This window comes from Lolium perenne, chromosome 7, assembly GCF_019359855.2.
Source record: "Lolium perenne isolate Kyuss_39 chromosome 7, Kyuss_2.0, whole genome shotgun sequence".
In the NCBI taxonomy this organism is placed as follows: domain Eukaryota; kingdom Viridiplantae; phylum Streptophyta; class Magnoliopsida; order Poales; family Poaceae; genus Lolium; species Lolium perenne.
In genome coordinates, this window is record NC_067250.2 from 141,355,420 (window position 1) to 141,372,342 (window position 16,923).

Below are 16,923 nucleotides of genomic sequence, written 5' to 3' on the forward strand. Positions count from 1 at the left end.
AAAGGTACAATAATGAAGACGGTATAGAGTCTTATAATGCTTTCAATATGTCTTTTATGTGAGTTTTGCTGTACCGGTTCATACTTGTGTTTGCTTTAAACAACCTTGCTAGCCTAAACCTTGTATCGAGAGGGAATACTTCTCATGCATCCAAAATCCTTGAGCCAAACACTATACCACTTGTGTCCACCATACCTACCTACTACATAGTATTTCTCCGCCATTCCAAAGTAAATTGCTTGAGTGCTACCTTTAAAATTTCTATTCTTTATCTTTGCAATATATAGCTCATGGGACAAATAGCTTAAAACCTATTGTGGTATTGAATATGTACTTATGCATATTATTTCTTATTAAGTTGCTTGTTGGGCGATAACCATGTTCCTGGGGACGCCATCAACTATTTATTTGTTGAATATCATGTGAGTTGCTATGCATGTTCATCTTGTCTGAAGTAAGGGTGATTTATCATGATCAAATGGTTTGAGTATGCATGTTGTTAGAGAAGAACATTGGGCCGCTAACTAAAGCCATGATCCATGGTGGAAGTTTCAGTTTGGACAACAAACCTCAATCTCTTATGAGAATTTTATCTGTTGTTGAATGCTCATGCATTAAAGAGGAGTCCACTATCTGTTGTCTATGTTGTCCCGGTATGGATGTCTAAGTTGAGAATAATCAAAAGAGAGAAATCCAATGCGAGCTTTCTCCTTAGACCTTTGTACAAAGTGCATAGAGGTACCCCTTTGTGACACTTGGTTAAAACGTATGCTATGCTATGATAATCCATGTAAATCCAAGCTAATTAGGACAAGGTGCGGGCACTATTGGTATACTATGCATGAGGCTTGTAACTTGTAGGATATAATTTACATAACTCATATGCTTTATTACTACCGTTGACAAAGTTGTTTCTTATTTTCAAAATAAAAGCTCTAGCACAAATATAGCAATCCATGCTTCCCTCTGCGAAGGGCCTTTCTTCTACTTTTATTGTTGAGTCAGTTTACCCATTTCCTTCTATCTAAAAAAGCAAACACTTGTGTTAACTGTGCATTGATTCCTACATACTTGCATATTGCACTTGTTATATTACTTTATGTTGACAATATCCAGAAGATATACACAAGACTACATTCAGAGTACCAGGTTCAGTGGCTTGTTTGAATATGTAGTCATGACATTTGGACTGAAGAACGCCGGTGCAATGTACCAAAGAGCCATGAACTACATATTTCATGATTTGATCGGCAAACTGGTTGAGATCTACATTGACGACGTGGTGGTCAAGTCTGTCTCCGTAGAGGGACACTTGGAGGATTTACGACGCATCCGGGACCGAACTAGGAAATTCGGACTAAGGATGAATCCAAAGAAGTGTGCATTTGGAGTGACGGCCGGTTAATTCTTGGGCTTCTTGGTTCATGAACGCGGAATTGAGCTCGGCCTAAAAAGTCAGGAGGCAGTGCGCACAATGAAGCCGCCTACCACGAAAAAGGTACTACAGTGTCAAATCGCGCAGAGAAGTTGAGAAGGCAAGGCATCATGATGAAGGATACTGCGACGGTTCTGCCACGACATGACCCGACGAAGAAAAAGCAGAGTGATTTTGGAATTATCAATTCCAAAACCAGGGGGGGGCATGTGTTATCACCAGAATTTGACCGAGTCAGAGGTGGGCCGCGATCAAGATGGACTTGAAGAATATACATGGAAGAAATACGTGAATCGGCCTGTTATGCAAAGTTTGGGCTAGATTGCCCGTGTATCTGTAATATAGTAGATCGCATCTTAGATTAAAAGATAGAGTTTAACCTGTGCACGTTTAGGTGCACGCCTAAATTAGAAAGTCCCCTGGACTATAAATATGTATCTAGGGTTTATGAAATAAACAACAACTCACGTTCAACCCAAAACAAACCAATCTCGGCGCATCGCCAACTCCTTCGTCTCGAGGGTTTCTACCAGGTAAGCGACATGCTGCCTAGATCGCATCTTGCGATCTAGGCAGCACAAGCTCCACGTTGTTCATGCGTTGCTCAAATCTTGAAGCGTCTTTGATGGCGAGCAACGTAGTTATCATAGATGTGTTAGGGTTAGCATAGCTCTTCGTATAACATGTTTACGTAGTGCAACCCTTGCATGTCTAGCCGCCCTCACATCTGTCTCGTGTGGGGCGGCACCCCGCTTGATCATTATTTAGTAGATCTGATCCGTTACGATTGCTCCTTGTTCTGCAAGGATTAGTTTAATATCTGCAATAGTTAGGCCTTACAAAGGGGGGGAGGATCCAGCGGCACGTAGGGTGGCGTTTGCAAGTCCTAAACAGGATGTTCCGAGGATCAACTTCATGTTGGTTTTTAGGCCTTGTTTAGGATCGGCTTACGATCACCGTGCGTGGCCGCGAGGCCCAACCTGGAGTAGGATGATCCGATTATGCGGTGAAAACCCTAAATCGTCGTAGATCTCATTAGCTTTATCTTGATCAAGCAGGATCACCATATATTCGTGCACCCCGTACGAATCATGGGTGGATCGGCTCTTTGAGCCGATTCACAGGATAACCTGAGAGCCGATCGAGGCTCGTATTTAATGTTTACGTGTATGCCATGCAGGAAACTAAGCGAGGCATCCCCATCACCTTCCTGACCAGGTATAGGTCAGGTGGCACGCCCTTGCACTTCGCATCGCCGCGTGTGACCAGAAGAGCATTGCGGGCCGTCGCTCGGAGGGGTCTCAGCCAGCCGCAGCTCTAGGCTCTTCCCGGCTCTACAGTGTTGACAAGCCGCTGCCCGCCGGTGGGTTTTGGCAGTCAACACCAGCAGCAACAATCAAGCAATGAGCATTATGTTAGAGTGTTAAGGAACTGTATATCAGACCACCACAACACCAACGTTTATTAGTTTAAAATTTTGGGACTATAAGTCTGTAATCCATAAATTACAGCCCCTAGAACCAAGAGCTTCCAGTTTGTATGAGACAAATGTGCGATTTGCAGTATAGTGTCGATGGGCATGGATTTATAAGGCATGAACTCATACTGCACTATGAGCAAAATCTGATATACGACACTTAAAGCTGAGGAGAAAATTAGAGAACTGCCTGCTGGTCCAGAACCTACACTTAGCATTCAGTTAGCTGATATGAAAAACAGTGGTTAATCTTGTCCAAAAATAAAGTGATTGGGGCATATCTTGTAAAACAACACACAATGCTCATGGAATGTAGAGTAAGTAATCAGCGCAACATTTTGTGGGCGAACAATGTTCAAAGTTCCATAATGGATTCATCCAAACAAACTTAAATAAATTTCAGTTTTATGCTGTTGGTTGTTGACTGTCCAAAAACAGTTAGTAAATATTTAAGAGGGATTTTTTTCCTTACAAACTTGAAGACTTGGCAAGTTAACAATTCATCAAACATCTCTAGTCCATTGTAAAAGTAAGGAATGTTGCATTTAAAATGGAAGGATTGGACCTAGGCAGACAAAAGGTTACCTTGATCATTCGCAAAAAAAAGGTTACCTTGATGTGCTCTGGGCAGAGCAACGCAACAGAGTTGATTTCGTCCACACCAAAATTATTGACGGGGAAGTCTAGGACTCTAGGTTGGCCGCTTTGCAACTCTCGTAGATTTCCTCTGGCTGTTCATAGCTATCTCGTTTCCACCTCCCTCAATTGTAACAGCCCTTGCGATGGCCTCCGGCAACTGGTTGCGCGCCCTGCCACGCGTTTGCATGTTACGCCTCGACATGAAAGAACCATACATGACCAACAGGAAATACCCGCCTCTGCAGTTTTCACACGAAACATACGCCTGATTGGAGAATCGGCAAATATCACATCCTCTGCAGTAGTATGTACAGTAGACATACCGGATTTTTTAGGTCTGGCCATTGGCGACGGACCAGCGCGATATGCCGAGATGGATCTGGTTCCAAACTGCGTACGTGACATCACGGCTACCAGCGACTCAACCTGGCACTGACGAGGGCGCTGATGGACGGGCGACACGGTGAAGCGCGCTGAAGGGCGGAGCATTGGATGTATCGACGAGGGCGATAGGATTGTGGAGCAGGTGGACGATGAAGGGCGGCGGCGATCTGAAATTAGACTTGAGATCTAATTTATCGGGATTGGGGTTAGATAAATGGAGGGAAATTTTAGCGGGATTATTTTCGAGAACTTTGGCAAATGGGAAAAAACAAATTCGTACCAATTGGTACCATGGACACGTTTATGCGTTGGGAAATTCCAACTCTTATTTTGGATCAGAGGGTGTACAAAAACTGAGTTTTAGGGCATGAAAGGCTAAACCCATTTCTCTGGGAGATATCCTATCCTCATTTGGTGATGCAATTTCTTTTATCATCCCCATAGTTTAGCCTCTTATGCTACATTTGCAGCACAAAAGGGTTGCCCAAAAATAAATCGGCCACCCCACATGAAGGTCAAATGCCAAGCTGAAATCGCTGTCCCATTGCCCCGATCCCGCTCCACCCTTGCTTGGCCTTTCATGCAACATTGGATGGCCACCATTTCCCCTCTACAACGGTGATTCCGATCCACCGTCGAGCCTATCCAGTCGATTCTGGCCGGCCGCTGCTTAGCCCTATGTGTAAGTTAATGGTGACATATACATACAATTGATTTTAATTTTTCTATTTCCACTATAATTAGCTCGCAACACTATGGATGAACACATTATTATGTGTTATTCGCCCTCAAGTTTGTAACACACTCCGGATAACATATATATGTGTGTTACTAAGTCAACACAATTGTATCACATTTTCTCCCACACATGTTTATATGTTACAGTGTTGATATCTCTGTAACACAATTTTGGATCTTATATAGTTTGTGTTACTATCGGTTGTTGGCACACAAATTATGTGTTACTTTAATTTTACATGTAACACATTTTATGATGTGTTACATGATTGTGTTACCAAAGTTCTGTTCTGTTGTAGTGGGAGCATAGGTTTCTCCAAAGTCAATTCCTTCAACTTGAGAGAAACCTTGAGCCACCAATCTTGCCTTGTTCCTCACAACATTTCCAAACTCATCTTGCTTGTTCTTGAATATCCATTTAGTGCCTATAACATTGCGGCACTCCTTTGACTTCTCTACTAAGGTCCACACTTTGTTGCGCTTGAAGTTGTTGAGTTCCTCGTGCATAGCTTTCAACCAATCCGAATCTTCAAGGGCTTCAAATACTTCTTGGGTTCCACTAAGGAGATATAAGCATGATGATTGCTAAAGTTAGCCAATTGCCTTCTTGTGGTAGCACTTGCCATTGAATCACCAAGGACCTTGTCATGAGTGTGTTCACGAATTTCAAGGTTCCTTTCTCTTCTTGCTAGACGACGGGCCTCGATCTCCTCCTTGGTTCTTCTAGGCCTTGGAGGTTTCACTTGATCAACTTGATCATTTGGGTCCCTGTCTTGACCTTCAACTTGAGCTTCCTCAATTTCTTGAGATTGCTCATCCTCATGTGCTTGATCTTGGACATTATCCGGTGAGAGGAGAATATTGAATGGATATTCATCGGATCCATCATGAATCCGTGATTGATCTTGTCCTTGATCTTGTCCTTGATCTTGCACACAAGAGGGAGGGTTTTGTTCTTGTTCTTGGGTTGGTGCATCATTTGCTTCACTAGATGGGGTTTGTTGATGTTGATAAGATGAGGGCTCCACCGTGGTAGAGCATAGTCCTTCCCGAGACGCCACACCGTGTCCCTCAATGGGGCGGAAAAATCCCACACCCATTCTTACTATGGCATCTTGAGGTATTTCATCACCTGCACATACATCAACTTGCCCCACTTGGGAGCCATCATTTTCTTCGAACCTCACACTACAAGATTCGATGATAATCCCGGAGGATACATCAAAGACTCTATAAGTGTGAGATTCGGCACCGTAACTAACAAATATACCCTCCAAAGCTTTAGGAGAAAATTTAGATAAACGAACTCCTTTTATTTTGTAGAAACACTTACACCCGAACACCCTGAAGTATGAGATATTAGGCTTGTTCCCGGTGAGTATTTCATATGGAGTCTTGTTCAAGCCCTTGCAGAGATAGAGCCGGTTAGAAGAATGACAAGCGGTGGAGATAGCTTCGGCCCAAAAGTTATAGCGGGATTTATACTCTGCCATCATAGATCTTGCCATATCCATAAGAGTCCGGTTCTTCCTCTCCGCAACACCATTTTGTTGAGGGGTGTAAGCAGCGGAATATTGATGTCGAATCCCCTCATCACTAAGAAAATCATTGTGTGTATAGTTCTTGAACTCGGAGCCGTTGTCACTTCTTATTGCCATAATGAGGAGGTTGTGTTGGCGTTGCACCTCGGTAGCAAAGTCAATGAATATTTGTTGAGTCTCATCTTTCGTCTTGAGAAAGTAGACCCAAGTGTATCTTGAGTAGTCATCAACAATCACCAAGCAATGTTTCTTCGCACCAAGACTTGCATGAGTAATGGGACCAAAGAGATCCACATGAAGGAGCTCCAAGATCCTCTTGGAAGAGATGATGGTTTTGCTTGGATGCGGAGAGTCATGCATTTTGCCTTCAACACAAGCCCTACAAACACGATCTTTGGCAAAAGACACATTTTCCATTAGTCCCACAATATGGTTCCCCTTGTGAAGACTTTGCAAAGTTCTCATGTTGACATGGGCAAAGCGGCGATGCCACAACCAATCCACATCCGCCTTTCCGAATAGGCACATCGCACTTGTCGTGGTGTTCCCCGAAAAGTCCACCACATACAAGTTGTGTTCGCGATACCCAATGAAAGCGACTTTTAGAGTCTTGCTCCACAAGAGGACCACAATATCTTTATCAATAAAGACGGCGAAACCCATCTTGCCAAGGGCGGAAACGGAAAGCAAATTGTAACCAAGGGTTTTGACAAGCATGACATCCACAAGAGTAATGTTGTGTGCAACCACAACCTTGCCAAAACCCAATACCTCGGATGTAGAATTATCGCCAAAGGAGACGGTGATATTATTTATATTTGGCCTCAACTCCTTGACGAGGTTCTTGCCGCCGTTCATATGACTTGTACATCCACTATCAAGTATCCATTTTGAACCTCCGGCGGCATAGTCCTACATGAGATCAATTCTTGGATTTAGGTACTCATTTCTCAATGGGTCCTCTTTTGTTAGCAACGAGGGTCTTTGGGACCCAAATAGACCAAGCAACATAACCATCATATGGGCCAACATATTTAGCATAAACATCACCATAATAATCTTTAAATAGAACATAGTGAGGGTTAGCATTTCCCGCATCATCATCATTAATGGTTTTGCCCTTAGGAGCTTCACCATTAGTGATGACTTTCTTCTTCTCTTGTGCGGGCTTGGCCTTTTGCTTGTTTGCCTTCTTTGCCTTGGCATTATAACCAAGTCCCTCCTTCCCATTGTTTGATCTTTGCTTACTCAAAAGATCATCCAAAGAAAGTTTACTTTGGGGAGAGGAGGCCTTAGCAAGTTTATCCTTCAACCTAGCATTTTCCTCAATAATATTTGCATGATCACATGAGGGGGTAGAGGAACTAGGCACATCATATGAAGCAAGCCTAATTTGAAGTTGCTCATAAGACTTGGATAGGAGAGTGTATTCACTCTTCAAAGCTTTGTGAGCTTTGTCTAGTTCATCTAGATCCTTCACAAGTTTCTCATGATCAACACCAAATTGGGCCTTTTCCTTTTTAAGCACTTTAGTCTTAGCCCTAGCAAGATCTCTAGCTTTGATGAGTTTGTTAATTTTATCTTGAGGCTCTTCAATAGTTTCTAGCCTCTCTTCAAGAGAAGCTATAGTTTCTTGACTTTCCTCAAGAGCATTTTTAAGAGCATGGATTTCAAGAGAGTCTTCTCTCTCTATTTGACATTTTTTCTCAAGAGTATCATTTAGTTGAGCTATACGAACGATGAGATTTGAAACATGCTTTTTAGTGTTACCATGTAAGTTAAGAATGAATTCATCAAACTCTAGGATTTATTGTTTCACTTTTAGACTAGCATGATCAACCCCCAGATCACTTGATATGTTAGGCATAGAGGGGCTAGGAGATGATACCTCGGAGGATTTAGCCATGAGGCAACTTTCTTCCTCCACATGAATGACCTCATTGGGGGATTCACTTGGTGATGAAGAGTTAGTGGAGAGGGAGGCAAGAGCGACCAATCCATTAGAGGTTGCATCTTCTTCGTCATCAACATCATCATCTCCGGAGGTATATTCTTCTTGAGTTGATAGCACAATAGATGTGTCCAAGGTAGACCTTGCCATGAAGCAATGTGCATTCTTGATATGAGGGTTCTCATTGGGGGATTCAAAGAGAGATGAAGAGGGAATGTTGGTAGTGACAATGGCGGCCACTTCCTTTGAGCTTTCTTCTTCATCATCACTAGAACTTTCAACTTCATCGGAAGAATATTCTTCCCTAGTCACTAGCACAACTCTTGAGGGCCTCTTGCCCTTCTTGCTCTTGTTGTTGTAGAATTTCTTGTTGGGGGCTTTTGAATATCTGCCATTTGAGTCTTTGTTCTTGTCCTTGGGAATGAGCCTTCCATTATGAGACTCCCTATTCTCATAGGGGCATTCGGCGATGAAATGGCGCTTGTCATCACAGTTGTAGCATGATCTTGTTCTTGGACCAAAGCTAGTGAACCCACTTTTGTTGTTTCTCTTGATGTTGTCTTCCTTGGCCTTGGAAGGATCAACCCAAAAGGACTTTGCATGGAAAGCCATGTGATCATTGTAGTGGAGTTCTAAGTCTTCGGATAGGACATACTCCAAGATGCCCTATATTGTTCTTGAGGGTACACTTCTTCTACGGAGTTGACCGTCAAGGCAAGATTGTTCCCTTTTGACATACCAATGGCACGATTGCGGGAATCACGGGAGTTTTGCTCGAGCACCTTGTGGGCTTGCATCTCGTGCACGGCTTGTTGAGAAGTGAGAGAGGAATGGCATTCTCTCCCAACTAGAGTCTTGACATCAATGGGTTCAAACGGCATCATGCAATCGATGTACTTATCCTTGATCCAAGAGTCATTGATGTGGGTGGCACCCACATTCCGGAAGGCATCGGCAACGGTGAGAAGCCTTCCATACATGGCTTCATGATCTTCATCCGGTAGCCTCATGAATCCTTCGGCTTGATTCCGAAGATAATTGTACTTGTTCCTTCTCATGCTATCACTTCCAATGCAACTAGCGGCCAAACCATCCCAAGCTTCCTTGGTTGTGGTGAAATCCCAAACACGAGACAATTCTTTTGTCCCCACACTAGTTTGAATCATGTGCAAGGCAGTGTCATTGAGTTGACTATCAACCGCTTCTCTTCTAGTCAACTTGTCGGGGTTGTATGGCTTGAAGCCTTCCACGATGATTCTCCAAAGTTCATTGGAGGCACTGCGAACATGAGAACGAAACTCAAATGCCCAAGTATCGTAGTCTTTAACATTAAACTTAGGTGGGTCACCCCTAATGTTTATATGAGGATGGGGAACCGGGATATCGGGAGATAGGAAAGGCGGAGCCACTCGATTGTAGCACTCACCTCCACTAGTTCCCCTAGGAGATGCAATGGGAGATTTGATAGTAGTTGAGTTATCACCATCCACGGGTTTGGTAGAGGCGGGTAATGCCGAAGCACCTCCCTCTTCTAACACACCCGTGTCCTTTACCTCTACGGCGGGAGCCATGGGAGGGACCGGAGTCAAACGCTCGGAAATCATTTTTCTCATGCTTTCCATTTGAGCTTCCATGGAGGACCTCAACGAATTGATGTCATCCATGGTGACCATCTTAGCGGCCTCTTCCGTAGGCCCATCGTCCGACATACTCTTAGGCGGTTAAGCCCGAAATCAGAGCCGAGGCTCTGATACCAATTGAAAGGATCGTATGCCGCACCTAGAGGGGGGGGGGTGAATAGGTGCTAACCAATTTTTAGTTCTTTTTCAGTTTAGGCTTGACACAAAGGTAAATTCTCTAGATATGCAACTAAGTGAATTTACCTATATGACAAGGTTACCAACTAAGCAAGATATAGCTACGCAATATATATGAGATAGAATAGGATAGAGGTAACCGAGAGTGGAGCACGCGATGACACAGAGATGATTCCCGTAGTTCCCTTCCTTTGCAAGAAGGTACGTCTACGTTTGGAGTAGTGTGGTTGCTACGAAAACCAAACCAACAGCCACGAAGGCTTCACTCAGATCTCCTGTGAGCAACGCCACGAAGGCCTAGCCCACTTCCACTAAGGGATTTCCTCGAGGCGGAAACCGGGCCTTTACAAAGTTCTTGGGGCACACATCCACAACCGAATTGGAGGCTCCCAAATCTGTAACAACACAACAATCAACAACAATACATCAACACAAATCAACTAGGGATCCAAAGAGGAACACTAGCAAGGGGGCCCTCAAACAAATGAGGGGGAAATGTAAATCGCTTCGGTGAGAATGTAGATCGGTGTCTTCTCCTTCGAATCTCCAAAGATCAAGAGCTTTGGTTGGGTGAGGGAGGAGAACTTGCAAATCTTGAGTTCTTGAGGCGGCTCTAATGGTGGTGAGGCTTGGCAGATTTTTGTACAAATGATTGAGCAAGGAGCAAGGTAGAAGAAGGGGGATATAAATACCCCCCTCCAAATTCCAGCCGTTGGAGCTTCCGGGGGGCCGGATAATCCGGCCTAAGTTAGGGCCGGATAATCCGGCCCAACCAAAAGTCCAGCCTCTGGGAAAATCCGGCGAAATATCCGACCAAATGTCCGGCCCCTGTTCAGAGCCGCATCGCCTCAGGTCCTTAGCCGATTTTGGGGGGCCCGGATATTTTGGAAATATCCGGCCCGGATTATCCGGCCCTGGGGCACATCCGGGCAAATGTCCGGGCAATTATCCGGCCCATGTCCAGGGAGTACTGAGCCACAAATCCTCAAGTCCTTAGCCGAAAACTGGGGGCCGGATATTCTGGAAATATCCGGCCTGGAATATCCGGCCTGGTGATCCTGTTACAGCTTCTTTTTGACACGTCTCACCACATCCATCACACATATATACATGTATCTATATAATCCCTGTACCACTTAATCAAACATTAGTGTATCACATACATTGACATCAAACACACAAAACATATTACGAGAGATGTTCTTTCACCCTAGTTGATAGGCTTTGAGCTAAACTAGTAAACACTAAGTAAGTTTTATTCCGCCTAGTTTAGCTCTCAAGTAGAAGTTTTTATACACCGCCTATTCACCCCCCTCCTCTAGGCGACGTCCTAGTACATTCAATGGTTTTATTCTTTTCCTAATTATTTTTGAAATTATTAAAAATCTGAAAAGGGGTCCACCTTTCATATTATTTTTATTTACAAAAATTGAATTCAGAAAAATAGCAAAAGACTTATGGCGTCATGTTGATGTCATGCCGACGTCAGTGCGGCCATGAGCTCTCAGGTTGAGCTCGGCCTCGACGCTCCCGTGCGCGAGAGGATGCGCACGAGGGCGCGTTCGACTCTGCGCATCGCGGGCGACCATATGTGCTGGTGGCGCCGCCCATTATTGGGCACCGGAGCTTCGCCGAGACGAAGCCCGACGGCGACGCGGATAGGCGTTTGGCGCAGCGACGCTACAGAGGGGGAGAGGAGGAGTTGCGGGCACGGGGAGAACGAGGACCTCACCCTGAGCGCGATGGAGTGGTTGGCAGCGCTTGGGGTGGCCGAAGACGGAGGGAAATGACGACGGCGACCGTCGGCAACGTCGGCTACGGTTAGGGTTTCCTCGCGGGAGAGCACGGGAGAGGGGAATACTGGAGGTCTAGGGTTTGGATAGTCGGCAGAGCGATTTATGGAGCGATTTATGCCAGCGCCATCGGACGGCCGCACGCGATAGGCACCTGCTTGGATCGGCATGGACGATGGTCTTTTTGCTAAAAACCCCTGGGGTTCTCCTGGGCTGGGTTGGCTGCTGCTGGGCCGGCCTGTTGGGCTCTGCGTGGGAAGAGAGAGGGGAGCAAATGGGTTGTCAGCCTAGAGAGAGTGAGAGAGGGAGGGTTCTCTCTTTTCCTTTTCTCTTTTTCTTAATTCTATTTTCAAACTCTTTTGCATTTTGAAATATGTTTGAAACTTCAAACTTTCAGAAACTTTCAAAATAACCTAGGCTTGTCAAACATCTTACAAAATGCCATGTAGGTTGACTTTGCAATTTTGAAATACTTTGAGCATTTGAATACAGAGAGAGATTCAAACCAACATTAGGGTTTTTCAAATATATCCATAATGCAATTTTCTTAGGAAAAATTTCATGATGCTCATGATGCACAATCAAACCCTAATCTAGGTTTAGCGAAAAGAGGGATGTTACAGATCTATTCCCCTTAAAAGAATCTCGTCCCAAGATTCCAAGGTAGGAATAGAGAAACTAACAAGTACTACACTGATCTTCAACGATCTTGTCAATACCACGACAATCTTGAAGAGGCTCATCCATGGCATCATGAACGAAGTTGATCCACCACATGAAGCGCTTCATTTTCTTCCTTTGAGGTTGTTGCTCAACAGCACCTAAAAGAAAGAGGGAATGACACTGGATGGTGGATCTTCACAAAGATCGAGTTTCTCATGAGCACCTAAAAGAAAGAGAGAAGATCCGGCGTACAATCTGAACTCCTACAACTGGATCTCGTTCGGGATGTGGGAGTTCAACGCGCACCACCGAGCTAGATACCTCTGTGACCTCGACTACTTCGACCGCAAGATCGCCGCGGAAGAAGAGGAGAACAACGACGAGGACGAGGAGACGGAGCGCGCAGACAACGATCACGACGACGGCGGGCCGGCGTGGGATCCGGAGACCCAGCCGCCAGATATTAGCGAGGACAAGGCCATTGCCATGGCACTGGCCAATAGCGAGCTCGACGAGCTCAACGAGCTCGCTAAGTGGGGCGGGCTCGCAATCCGGCTCCGCGAGTCGGCGCTCGCGCAGGGGAGGTCGGTGACTCCTCTGGCCACGCCGATGCGTTCCAACGACTGCGCATTGGCTGCTGCTTCGGCTTGGGATCCGTGGCCACCTTCACCACAGCCTCCTGCGCCACCGACGGCCTAGCCGCAGTTGCCGCAACCTGCCCTTCCTTCTCCACCGCCGGCGTACCAGCTTCCATTGCCGACGCCGGAGTTCATCGACCTCGTCACCGACGACGAGCAGTAGCCATTAGCTAGGTTTCAGCAGGCCTTTATGGCCCTTTTAAAGTTTTTTTATGTTTTTTTATTAATGTAAATTATGGTTTTTATGAAAGGGAAAAAAGTATGCGTCGTGCCGCTAGAGCCACCCGATGCAAATGAACACGTGGTCGATTTCGACTTTTTTAGCCGACGTAAAGGGACGCGACCCGTTTGGCCGTCCGTAATGCGTGGCCCTGCTGGGAGCGAGAAACTACCTCATTATATGAACCACACACTTGCATCTAGTAGGCCCTATTTTGAAATTTTATCTTCTGCCGGGACATGTTCCCGTAATATTTACATAAGTTTTCTCATCTGGTTTTTAGTTCAAAACTTTATATTTTTTTATAAATAACGTATCTACAGTGATTTTATTTTCCTTGTTGAGCTCTGAAGGGTCTATTGATACATGTCCAGTGCCGTACATGCTTTGTTTCAACTGCTAAGGGGCTGCACTGAACTGAGCACCATTATGCTGCAGGCACGGGTAGAGATCAGCAGGGTAATGGCCAGAACATGCACCAGATTAACTGCAAGAACTCACAGGGCCGAATAGAGAATTAAGCTAGACCGAGATAAAATGACATTCAAGCTGAGGGGGAAGAAGTGCTGCTGCTGCAAGCGATAAGGGGATTGAGAAACAAGGAAATGTGATTTCGACACTGACACCCTTGTCCCGGAATACCCGATGGATGTTTGAACAAGAGAATCACATGGCACAGGATATCGGTAAGACCTACGGGCGCAATGCCGTGGCGAGATTTCCAAAATTTTATAGGACATACTAGGAAACAAGCCCGTGCGTTGCACCGGGTTAAAAAAATGAGATACGATATATCGGCGGCCGGTGGTACTGCAAGGAGCGTAAGACGGTGTTGCCAACTCGTGGGCGGTGGTGCTGCAAGGAGAGGCGTTGGCGACTGTCAGCGGTGTGAGGTGGCGGTAGCTGGGGGAGAGCGGGGCCACATTGGTTGGGGAGGAGAGTGAACCGGTGTGGAGCATGGACGGTGGTTTATTTTACTGCGTGTTAGGCTATCAATCTCGAGGTTGGGAAGAGTGGGTCCGATCCTCCGGAGGATTATCAACACATTCCTCTTTTTTTTGGGATGCCCATTTGAAACCAAATGAACCAGATGAGATGCACTCAGGCCACATAGTCAAAAAAAAAAGGTTGAATCTCTTCGATGCACATTCCAAAATAGAACTAACTTGCTTATACTAAAATGTTAGATGGCCGTGTTGGTGCCTTGAAATCCAAATCCATCAATCCATCCGTTTACTCAGCCCGTTTATTCTTCTATCTTTGTACTACTTAGAGTCCGAGATCCCATGAAGCTCGATAGGGTGCAGTAGCAGCAGCTAAACCAGCCGCGCGCGAAGGTGAGAGAGCAGTATAGGGCGCATGCACGAGGGAAGCTGCGAGCGACGGGATCGAGACAGGACTACAAGAGAACCACGTCTATTTGGATCGGCACATGGAGGTGCAGCATGTTCGGCGAGGACGGAGTAACGGGGATCTGCGATCGCGCAATATCGGGATTTGCGGCAGCGCGTTGTATCACAATATCAGGGTCAGCGGCAGAGGGAGTACTGCGGGAAGAGAGAACATGGGTCGGTTGCGGGTGTGCCGGGGGGACTCCTGGGATCTCGGCGGCAGTGCCGTGGCTAGTGGGGGCGCAATCAGCGAGGGGATGTGTGAGAGCACTTGGACAGACGAAAAGACAATTTTGAACCGTGTTTTCCACTTGACGGTGGCACAGGTGGGTAATTATTGACAAAATTAGGGTCAATAAAAGATGAACCAACAAGAAACTTTTTTGCTTTTATTATTAGGTATAGGAAAAATGTCCGTGCGTTGCAGCGGGTTGGCTTTCATATTTTTTCAGCAATGAAAATTTAATTGTATGTTCCATCTTTATTTTGGGATTTGATAGGTGAGAACTAATTTTATGCTCAATCAAATCTTACACCATTTAATTTATATCGTGATTCGTGCTAGTTATGAGTTGCAACTAAGATTTGATAAGAACAAAATAGTTCTCTATGTAAATCTTGAGAAATCTGTGTGCACCAAATCATAATAACACATAATTATAACACTTTCCCTTAGTGTATTTGAATAAAGTTAAATTGATATTTATTTCATACATTGTTAAGAAAAAAGATAATCACATGAAAGTGTTGCATTGTTCGAGACAGGAAGTTTGACATCAAGAATCATTCTCATGGATAGTGCTTATTTTAACCTGGGCAGAATACTGCACGTTTCACATACTACTATATGAAATCAACTGTCACATATATTCTATCCTACGGTTCCTTTGTCAAAAGCAACTATCCTGTGGTTCATAATCCCCAAAACCAATTGAACAGGTTTTTACTGTCACCTGTCGGGTGTTGGGGCTAGAGTTGGCGACGCTGTTGTGGAAGAATTTGCCCAACACCATGCTGGGATGCTGCGCTTCCTCATCTGCTCCCTATCGCCCTCAATGTTCACGAGCATGGATCATTCGGCGTCCGTCGGGGCATGGATGACGTGGGACGGCTGCCCTCGATAGCACGTTGCTGATCGTAATCTCGTCGTCGACGAAGCAGAGCTGACTCTGTCTAATTATCTCGTCCGAGTCAGCGATTCAGCAGCGGTGGAAACGATCTAGAGCAGGCGTCGCCGACGAATACGGCGTGGCCAACGATATCAATTGAGCTCTTCATGTCTGCCCTTGCTAATGCCTCCGTCTCCGTGCTCGTCGGCTGAAGTCTACAGTTGTCGTGCACTGGAACAGTAGGGCGATGCTTCGTCATCCACGTTGTTGGACACCCGGCCCCGCCGTTGGGCGCACCTTCTGCACCGACAGCGAAGATATATATCAGCGCCGGCCATCAATCGATCGCTTGGTTTGGGGATTTTGGAGATCGACAGGTAGCTAGATCGAGTCGTTTATATACACGAGCGTTTATAGGCAGTTAGGCACCTCGACCTGGATCGCTTGGTTTGGGGATTTTGGAGATCGACAGATAGCTAGATCGAGTCGTTTATTTACACGAGCGTTTATAGGCAGTTAGGCACCTCGACCTGGACTCTTTTCCGAGGGAGACGTGAATACCAAACCTAGTACCTAAGACGGACCTTGGGCCGTTCTTGACTGGGCCTTATTCTTCCGGTTCTTGAACGACGAAACGAATTTGATTTGCTGACCTACATCGAGCCAACTAATCTAAGTTCGGACCAAACGCGTGATCGAGGAGATTGAGGGAGCGGACGGACGAAAAAGGACCAAACCGCGGAAACACTACTTTCTTTATTATTAGGTATAGATATAGATAGGTTCGCGGCGGGAACAGAAAACCTGGACAAGCGCGGCTGCGGGGAGGGGCTCGGGTCGCTTACCTGGGTTCTGGAAGGCGGAGGCACGGCCTCCCCCGACGCCCTAACGCGCAGGATCGTGCGCCTGGCGCACGGCCGCGGTGGCTGGCGGCAGCCGCCATGGCGAGCACGGGGCGGAGGAGCGGTGGAAAGGGGAGGAAGAAGAAACGGGAGCGGCATGAGGGAAAAGGCCAAATGGGGTTGGATTCGGGCGCGGCGAGTAAACGGCCAGGAATTGGCGCGGGCGGCTTTCCGCGACGTGGTCCTCCCACTCCCACTCCGGCCACGCCACTGAGAAGCCGACCA